An 11,033-nucleotide genomic window follows, 5' to 3' on the forward strand; every position below is an offset into this window, starting at 1 on the left:
TTCCCACCAACAGTGCAAGAGGGTTTCCTTTTTCCCACATTCTCTTTAGCATTTATTGTTTGTAATTTTTTTTTTTTTTTTAATGATGGCCATTCTGACCAGTATGAGTTAATATCACATTGTAGTTTTGACTTGCATTTCTCAAAGAGTGAGCAATGTTGAGCATCTTTTCAAGTGTTTGTTGGCCATCTGTATGTCTTCTTTGAAGAAATGTCTATTTAGGTCTTCCACCCATTTTTTTGACTGAGCTGTTTGTTTCTCTGGTATTGAGTTGCTTCAGCTGCTTTATATTTTGGAGAATAATCCTTTGTCAGTATTTAATTTATTGTTACTTTCTCCCATTCTGAGGATTGTCTTTTAATGTTGTTTATTGATTTCTTTGCTGTGAAACCCTAAGAAAACCATAATTGAAAGAGAAACATGTACTCCAATGTTTATTTTAACAGTTTTTGCAATAGCTAGGACATGGAAGCAACTTATATTGTCCATCAACAGATGAATGGAAACAAAAATATAGTACATATATAAAATGAAATATTACTCAGTTATAAAGCACATTTGATTCAGTCCTAATGAGATGGATGAACCTAGATCTTATTATACAGAGTTGCTTAAGTCAGAAACAGAATGACAAATATTGTATATTAACACATGCATATGGAATCTAGAGAGATGGTACTGATGAACCTATTTGCAAGGCAGCAATGGCGACACAGACATAGAGAACAGACAGTGGGGGAAGAAAAATGTGGGATAAATTGAGAGAATACCATGGAAACATGAACATTACCATATGTAAAATAGATAGCAAGTGAGAATTTTCTGTGCAACACAGGGAGCTCAACCCAAGACTCTGTGACAACCTAGAGGGGTGAAATGGAGAGGGAGGTGAGATTGGAGTCCAGGAGGGAAGAGTTGCATGTATACCTGTGGTTTATTGGCATTAATTTATGGCAGGAACCAATACAATGTTGTAAAGCAATTATTTTCCAATAAAATTTTTAATGCCTTTTTATTTTAGTCTCACATCATAAATGATTATCAACATCCAAGCACTTCCAGTCACTTTATTGCATTCAGTTCAGTTCAGTTCAGTCGCTCAGTCGTGTCCAACTCTTTGCGACCCCATGAACCGCAGCACGCCAGGCCTCCCTGTCCATCACCAACTCCCGGAGTTGACTCAAACTCATGCCCATCGAGTCGGTGATGCCATCCAGCCATCTCATCCACTGGTGTCCACTTCTCCTCCTGCCCTCAATCCCTCCCACCATCAGGGACTTTTCCAATGAGTCAACAGTTTGCATGAGGTGGCCAAAGTACTGGAGTTTCAGCTTCAGCATCACTCCTTCCAATGAACACCCAGGACTGATCTCCTTTAGGATGGACTGGTTGGATCTCCTTGCAGTCCAAGGAACTCTCAAGAGTCTTCTCCAACACCACAGTTCAAAAGCATCAATTTTTCGGTGCTCAGCTTTCTTCACAGTCTAACTCTCACATCCATACATGACCACTGGAAAAACCATAGTCTTGACCAGACGGATCTTTGTTGGCAAAGTAATATCTCTGCTTTTTAATGTGCTATCTAGGTTGGTCATAACTTTCCTTCCAAGGAATAAGCATCTTTTAATTTCATGGCTGCAGTCACCATCTGCATTATGTATATTTAAATGTTAACTTCAGGGTTAATTTCTAACATGATGTTATTGTGTTTAGAAAACTTACTTTTTCTTCTTGTGCAGACCCTCAGTTGTTTCCAACTCTTTACAACTCATGAACTGCAGCACAAAAGGCTTCCCTAAACCTCACCAACTTCCAGAGCTTCCTTAAACTCATGTTCATTGAGTCAGTGATGCCATCCAACCATCTCATCCTCTGTCATGCCCTTCTCCTCCTGCCTTTAATCTTTCCCAGCTTCAGGTTCTTTTCTAATAAGTCAGCTCTTCACATCAGGTGGCCAAAGTACTGGAGGTTCAGCTTCAGTATCAGTCCTTCCAATGCATATTCAGGACTGATTTCCTTTAGGATAGAATGCTTTGATCTCCTTGCAGTCCAAGAGACTCTCAAGCGTGTTCTCTAACACCACAGCTCAAAAACATTAATGTGTCGGTGCTCAGTCTTCTTTGTGGTCCAACTTTCACATGAATACATTACTACTGGAAAAGCCATAACTTTGACTAGACAGAAGTTTTTGGCAAAATAATGTATCTGTTTTTTTTAATATGCTATGTAGGTTGGTCATAGCTTTTCTTCCAAGAATCAAGCGTCTTTTCATGTCATGGCTACAGTTACCATCTGCAGTGATTTTGGAGCCCAAGAAAATAAAGTCTGTCTCTGTTTCCATTGTTTTCCCATCTTTTTGCCATGAAGTGATGGGACTGGGTGCCATGATCTTAGTTTTGTGGATGTTGTATTTTAAGCCAGCTTTTTCACTCTTCTCTTTCATCTTCATCAAAGCTCTGTAGTTCCTTTTCACTTTCTGCCATAAAGGTGGTGTTATCTGCATATCTGAGGTTACTGGTATTTCTCCTCGGAATCTTGAATCTGGCTTCTGCTTCATCCAGCTTGGCATTTCTCTTGATGTACACTGCATATATGTTAAATAAGCAAGGTGAAAATATATAGCCTTAATGTACTCCTTCTGCAATTTTGAACACGTCCATTGTTCAGCTGAATTCCAGCACAGCTGGAATTCCATCACCTCCATTATCTTTGTTCAGAGTGATGATTCCTAAGGCCCACTTGACTTCACATTCCAAGATGTCTGACTCTAGGTGAGTGATCCCATATCATGGTTACCTGGGTCATAAAGATATTTTCCTGTATAGTTCTTCTGTGTATTCTTGCCACGTCTTCTTAATATCTCTGCTTCTGTTAGGTCCATACCATTTCCAGCCTTTATTGTGTCCATCTTTACATGAAATGTCCCGTGGGTATCTCTAATTTTCTTGAAGAGATCTCTAGTCCTTCCCATTCTATTGCTTTCCTCTATTTATTTGCATTGTTCACTTAGGAAGGTTTTCTTTTCTCTCCCTGCTATTCTTTGGAACTAGAAAACTCATATTTATGTGATTTTAAGGTTTGTTTTCTTTTCTTTTTTTTTTAACTCATTCTTGGAAATATATAAAGGGATAATTTATTTAAATTTCTTATTTTATTTATCTAAGTGCTGTTCTCCAATATACATACTTTATATAACCACTCAAATGCTGAATAAAATAATAGATAAATTGCACAGTAATTTTTGACTTTACTTATTTTCTGGCAATTTTAATTTTTATGCTTAAACTGTATAATTCAATGTCAAAATATGTCTTTGACCTGCATATATGTGTTTTTCTATTTCTAAGTAAGTGCAAATGAATTATAATGAAAAAAATTGTGATTCATTCATCTATTCATTGTGTAATACTCTTAGTTTAAATATTTCCTTGAGCAATAATTGATATCATGCTTTGAAACATGAACATAAAACCTGAAATTGTTCTAATCATGATACTTTATAAGAATTTCAGTAATATACTAGGTGATGGATATAAGATAATGAGTAGTGATTAAAGGTACCACCAGTTTCAAGTTAATAAAAAAAAAAAAAAAGAATACTCAAGTCAGAAAATGAATATAGATTATAAGAGGATGAAAATTCATCTATTCTTCTTATCCTTGAGTCTCTTTATAAATTGTCTCTAATTCAGAGGCTAATATTTTGGAAAACTTAGATTGACAGATTAGTGCCAGGTTTAGAATTTAAAATAAATATCAAACCCAAATCAAAGGATCTTTTTTTATACTGAACACATATTTTTTGAGCAAACAGAATTAAATATTCAAAAATAGCTAACATGTGACAACTGAAAATATCAGATGTGATAACATTTAAACAATGAAAATATTACACAAATAGAAGTAAATATTGCTTATGTAAAATAATTAACTACAAGAATTAAAATAAAAGAGAAGCAGGATGGGCATGAGTCAAAAAAAAAAAAAAAATACTGGAAGAAGTCAATGTAATAAAGTGAAAAGAAGATTTAACAGCCAAGTAATACTGACAGATCGTCACAACCATGGCAGTATTAGAGATGATGATATTACAAAATAGAAAAAAACAGAGAATTATTTTTGAGAAATAAGGTGGAAATTTTATACTCTTGAAGTGTGGGGATGCAACCTGTTATGTAGCTAGAATAGGAAAAATTAGTCCAGAATGTCGGTGGCCAAAAGACAAAGAAGGGAAAAGCCTGCAAAAATAGAACAAAAAAAGGTCCAAGGATCAGAGTTAGGGCCACAGGTAAAAGAAACAGCCCTCCTGGCTAGTACAATTTACACAAGACAGCCTCAGGGGAGGAGAAAAATCATAAAAGAGGAGCCAAAACTGAGCCGGGGCTTCTCTTCTCTTCGCCTCTTTTGGGTCGGCTCAGGCTCATGCTTTGAGAATGTATTCTCCTTTGTTTGCCAAATAAAAATGAGCTGTGAAATGGAGCTCTAACACTGGTCCATCCATTGCTTCAAATTTTTACTGTGGCACAAGAGAAACAGGGAAGTTACAAACTACCTTGACAAACCTACGATGTTTTATGTCATAGAATATCACTACATGAGCTTGTGAAAATTTGTTGCTTTCCAGAGTGAGAACCTCAGTGAAAGAAACATGCTCCCTACCTGGCTAGCCCTGACTTGCATAGAGCAGGTTCACGGGGAGGAAACAAAACATATAAAAAGAGGGAGCCAAGACGGGTTGAGGTTCCTGCTTTGGGATTGGCATATCCTCATGCCTCAAGCGTGTGCTATTCTTTGCTTGCCAAATAAAACTCTGAGCTGTAACACCGCTCAGCTGTTTCAAACTTTCACTGCAGCCAGACAGAACTGAGGAAATTGCACATTCCACCAAAAATATCTGGGGCTGTGACCTGGATGTAACATGGCTGAAGCAACCTCAGCTGGGCCCCAGCGAGATGGAAGCCAAGCACAGGAGAAGCCCAACTTGGTGAAAGCTCACCCTGTGTAAGCTGAACACAAAGGAAACCCAGAGCAATAGAAGTCAGGAGAAGCCCAGCATGCTGCAAAACCGAACTCAGTTCGGACAGCAAAACCGAACTCAGGAGAAAGCTCATACAACACAGTCTCTGATTTCAGAAGACCTCCGGGGAAGGTAAAAAGTCCTCGGTCCTGTGGTTGGAAGGACAAATAACTAACAAAATCTTAATTCCTACACAACCTCTCATTTCTTGTCTCCCCAAACACCCTGTGAACAGGTGAGTAGCAGTGGGTGCAACTGAGGGCCTCCGGCAGGGATTACTTCCCAATGTATCCCGAAAGCTCCACTATCCACTACACCCTAGTAGCTATTGGCAAAGAAGGTGAGGGTTCTTTTGTCCTTAATCTCCTTTGTGCAAAGGATCAAGCTGTCAGGCGAGTGCATGCTCCTTGGTTCTGTCTCATCTCAACAAACATTTGGATTAACGGACATTAAAGCCCTCAGTGCATCGCAGCTCTTGGGTCTTGGACAAACCATGTTATAGGTCGTAGACAAATCAGTGTTACAGCTCTATTTTAGTTAGAAGATAGCAGGAAAATCCATTCTCGAGGCATGAGGGCATGCTGACCCGAAGACGTGAAGAGAAGAGAGTGGGGGAGTGCACCAGCACCCGGGAAAGAGAGAGAGAGTGAGAGAGAGAGAGAGAGAGAGCACACACATGGGGGGGGGGGCGGGGGAAGAGAGAGATGCAGAGAGAGAGAGAGCCCACGTATGAGGGAGAGAGAGAGAAAGAGTGAGAGAGAGAGAGAGTGCATGCACATGGGGCAGAGAGAGAGAGAATGAGAAAGAGTGCATGCACACAGGGGAGAGAGAGAGAGAAAGAGAGAGAGAGAAACAGCGCATGCACATGGGAGAGAGAGAGAGAAAGTGCTTCAGCTCCTCCTTTTATGTTTTTTCCTCCCCCTGGGCCTGCCCTATGCAAATTCTGCTTAGCCAGGAGTTCTGTTTTTTCTGAGGTCTTCACTCCAGTCCTCAGACATTCCTTTGACCTTTCTTTGGTCTATTTTCACAGGCTTTTCCCTTTCTTGTCTTTTAGCCACCATTTTGGACTCTGGTTTCCTATTCTAACTTCCTAACATTCCCTCCTCAATAGATGGGAGACCCAATTCTTTGGGAATAGGTACATCAAAGCCTTTCTGGCTACTTCCTGCTGAATTGGGATGGCAAGGCGTATTGGGCCTCCCCCTCTTGCTAGTCTCAGGCCTCAAGAGTCCTCATAATGGTGTCTATCTAAGGGTGAGTTATATTTTCCATTGTCGGTTGTAGTTTTGTATCTTTGTTGAACTGGCATCACATGCTGTAGCTTGTTGACCTGAGCAGAGACAAAACAGGTTAGACAATTGATAATGTATAGAACAATCATAAACAGTATCAGTATGGTGTAACAAGGACTTGTAGGAACATTAGCCAATTCTAAATTCCCATCACCAGGATGGCTCAAGTCCCTCCTTGTTCAGGGATCAGAAGATTTATCTCCTGCCTGTTTTGGAGTACAATCTCTACCATGCTGTGTTGGCTCTTTAGAGCTATCCTGAGAAATCTTGTCCCCAGAAAACAGATTTTGGGGGTGTTCATTAGAATGACACTCATTTGTTCTGAATAGATATCTGAGATCTCCCAGGGGCTCACAGGTGTATTGAGTGTCCTCTTCTGTTTTCTTCCATGGCTTGACTCATGAGTAGTGAATCAGGAGTCATGTCCTGGTATCTTGACTGCTGTGGGGGTAGAAAGTATTACAGGGTAGGGGCCCTTCCGTGTGGGCTGGAGTTGAGCCTTTGGGGACCCATCTTTCCAGACCTTAATTAGGACTTGAGTCCCTGGAGCATATACTGGTGACTCCTTAGAATCTTTAGGGTCCTGGTTCATACCCCACAAGCATATATCCTGTTGGAATTGTCCAATGGCCATTGTATAAGACTGGAGGGTCTGAACCTCTGGATCTAGGAAGAGGTCATTGACATAAATAAAAGGTCTCCCATATAGCATCTCATAAGTTCTAAGACCAACCTATTCTTTAGGGGCAATATGGGTGCAGAGGAGAGCTATTGGTAAAGCCTCCTTCCATCTCAGGGAGGTCTCTTGGGTTATCTTTTTTATTGCTGATTTTAAGAACTGGTGGCTCTTTCTACTTTTCCTGAAGACTGAGGTCTCCAGGCACAATGGAGATAATAAGTAATGCCCAATGCTTTAGAGACTCCTTGGGTGACCTTAGAAGTAAATGATGTCTCATTGTGACTTTGTAATGACCTGGGAAGACCAAATCTTTGAGGGATTTCATGGAGCAGTTTCTTTTTTTCCCACCTCCTCAGCTTTCTCAGTCTGGGTGGGAAAGTCTTCAGTCCATCCTGTGAATGTATCTACCATGACTAATAGGTATTTATACCCTTGAGAAACTGGCATCTGGGTGAAGTTCATCTGCCAGCCCTCTTCTGGATAGGTCCCACATCATTGGATGTGCTAGGCCAGCTGGGGTCTTCGAGCTCCTTGAGGGTTGTTTATTTGGCAAGTGGGACAAGAGGAGACCACTTGCCTTATAGTTGTTTGGAGGCCTACTCCTCTGAAGGACCTTTCTAGTAATCTTTGGATGGCCTTTTCCCCTAAATGAGTGCTGGCATGTAAGGAGTTAACCAACTTCCATTGGAGGTTCCCAGGCAGAAAAAGGAGTTCCTCCTTTTGCAGCCACATTGTATGATCTTCTTGAAAGCCCTCACTCTTAGCTTTAAGAGTCTCACATTCAGTATATGAAGGAGTTTCTGGCAAATTAGTCTGTGGAACTAAAGTGGCAACCCCTATTAGGTCATGGTTCTGTAATGTTGCTCTCTTAGCTGCCTGATCAGCTGCTTGGTTCCCTCATGCCACTTCCACGCTCCCTTTTTGGTGTCCTTTACAGTGGGTGACTGAAACCTCAGTGGACAGATGAGGTGGACTCCAAGAGTCTAAGAATTTGATCACCATATTTGATTGGGGGCCCTTGGGTGGTCAAGTGACCCTTTTCTTTGCAAATAGCAGCATGTGCATGTAGCACCAGAAAGGCATACTTGGAGTCAGTGTAAATGACTATTATTTTTCCTTTTCCTAGCTCTAAAGCTCGAGTCAGGGCTATAAGCTCTGCTAATTGGGCTGAAGTACCTGGTGGCAGAGGCTTAGCCTCTATGGTCTCAAAATTGGAGACTACTGCATACCCGGCTCTTCTTTTTCCATCTAAGACAAAGCTGCTTCCATCAGTGTACCAAATTTCCTCAGGATTGGTCAGAGGATCTTCTAACAATCCCTCTTGGGGTTTTGTCCAGTGGTCCAAGGTTTCTAAACAAGAGTGAAAGGGGAGAGAGCCCCTGGGGGTAGGCAGGAGGGTGGCTGGATTAAGAACCTCACAAAGGGATATAGTGAGGCCTGGGATTTCCATCAGCATTACTTGATATCCGAGGATTCTTTGATCAGACATCCATAAATGGCCTTTCCCATTTTGGAGTTGTTTTATTTGGTAGCTGGTAAAAATAGTTAGTTTGCACACAAAGGAGAGTTTTAAAGCATCTTCTATCATGATTGCAGTAGCTGCAAGATTTCGAAGGCACGGGGGCCAGCCTCAGGTGGTTGGATCGAATCTCTTGGATAAGTAAGCTACAGGCTGGGGCTCAGATCCCAACCTTTGAGTTAACACTCCCAAGACTATTCCCTCTCTTTCATGGACATAAAGTTGGAATGCTTTTTCTGGGTCTGGCAACCTCAAGGCTTGAGTTAAGGCTTGTTTTAATGTAGCCTCTGCACTCTTTTGAGGAGTTCCCCACATCGGTGGGATTGAATCATCCCGTCCCTTTAAGCTTTCACATAAGGGCTGGGCAATTAGACCATAGTCGGGTATCCAGATTCTACAATACCCAGGTAGCCCCAGGAAAGCTCGTAATTGTTTTTGAGTCATGGAGGAGGACAACTGGAGGGTTACTTGTATCTGATCAGAGGACAGCCTCCTAGACCCACGTGTGATCTGAACTTCCAGGTAAGTGACCTTTGTCTCGACCGTCTGTGCCTTAGCACGGGAGACTTTATATCCCCTTTCTGTCAAAAGTTTAGAACCTGAATTCCATGTTGTCAGGAATTTTCCTCATCTGGAGAGCAAATTAGTAGGTTATCTACGTATTATAATATTTTCCCATTAGGTCCCGGGGCCAGATCTAGGAGATCCCGGCTAAGGGCCTGTCCAAACAAGTTGGGGCTATCTCTGAACCCCTGAGGTAATACTATCCAAGTCATCTGTTGGTGTTTTTCTCCTGTGGCCTCCCACTCAAAGGCAAAAATATATTGGGATTCTTTAGCCAGTGGTATGCAAAAAAATGCATCTTTGAGATCCAAGACTGTAAACCACTTGGCACTGGGTGGGATTTCTCCCAAGATTACATAGGGATTGGGTACTGTGTGATGGAGGGGGACTACAGCTTCATTTATGATCCAGAGATCTTGAACCATTCACCAGGTTCCATCCTTTTTCTTTACTGAGAGGATTGGGGTGTTACATGGCGAACTGGAGGGGACCAATAGCCCACAAGCAAGGAATTTATTTATTAAAGACTGTAGTCCCTCCCAAGTCTCTCTTTTGAGAGGATATTGTTTCCGGTTAGGAAACCGAGTGGGATCTCAGAGGACAATGATGACAGGTTCAGCTTGGTGGGCTTGTCCAGGAATTCCCTGGTCCCACACCTGGGGGTTAATTTTGCCCTCTCATAGTTTTTGGTCCCTCTCTATTGGAGAAAGTGTAATGGGTTCTTCAGTAGTAACCAGAAGCTGTAGGTTCCTAGGGACTGAAAAGCTTCCCATCCCAAGGGTGGTGTCCAGTTTAGTAAGTATATCTCTTCCCAATAAGGGAGTGAGACTCCCAGGGACCACCAGAAACTGGTGGGAAAGTATTTGTCCATCCCAGCAACAAAGAAGTGCTTAGGTGAATCTTCTTGTAGTTGCTTTTCCTGTAGAACCCAAAATGGTACAGGTTTGGGAGGAGAAGGCTCTGGAGTAGGAGATCAAGACAGAGTAGGTAGCCCCTGTGTCAACCAAGAAATTCTGACCTACCTGCCACATCCATTTGCACTCTTGGCTCCAGCCCCGTGATAGTTATCTGTGACAGGTGGGCTGGCTGGAGCCAGACACTTCAGTTCTGTTGAACCATCATGGGAGAAGGCTTGGTGCTTGACCTTGAGGCTGTTGTGTCCCCAGGGCAGAGTGCCGCCCAGTGTCCCAGTTGATGGCATTTGTAGGAGACTTGTCATGGTTTGGACACTCTTTGGCACAATGCCCCGCCTGTCTATAGATTAGGCATTTGCTTTGTGCCTTGTCCTTCAAGGATGGGGGTGTGCCATAGGGCTTCCCTGGAGAGCGGCCAGAATCTGGGCATGTCTTGTCTCTTTCCTTCTCTCCCTCTCCTGGGCCTTGGCCTCCTTCTCCTGTTCTCTGTTATAAAAGGTATTGGTGGCTGTCTGGATGATCTCCTCTAAAGAGGAAGCAGGGTCCTGTGGCTGTAGCTGCTGTAACTAAATTCTGATATCTGATGAACATTGGGACAGGAATTTGTCCTTTAAAATCACCTGTCCCTTGTAAGAGTCTAAGTCCAGATTGGTAAACTTTTGGAGGGAGGGCCTCTTTTAGCCTTTCCGGAAAGTCAATGGGGTTCTTGTTGGGCTCCTGAGTTATTGTTGAGACTGGGAACAGTCCCACAAGTAATAGGCTTCCTTCTATTTCCATGGGCGAGTCTTTCTGAAGCTTATCATACCCAGTACTGTTGCAACCTGAGAGCCAGGCATCTCTGAGTCAGGGTGCAGATCCCCAGGCAGGCTGAGGCATGACAACCTCCTAGAGATCGAGTCCCTGGGCAGGTCGAGGCATGACAGCCTCCCAAGAATTGGGTCCCTGGACAGGTCGAAGTGTGACAACCTCCTTGGACCCCTGGGACTGGTGGATCTCTGAGCAGTTGAGGCGTGACAACCTTTCAAGGACCAGATCCTTAGGCAGGTCA

This window comes from Cervus canadensis, chromosome 20 (assembly GCF_019320065.1).
Source record: "Cervus canadensis isolate Bull #8, Minnesota chromosome 20, ASM1932006v1, whole genome shotgun sequence".
NCBI classification, from domain to species: Eukaryota; Metazoa; Chordata; class Mammalia; order Artiodactyla; family Cervidae; genus Cervus; species Cervus canadensis.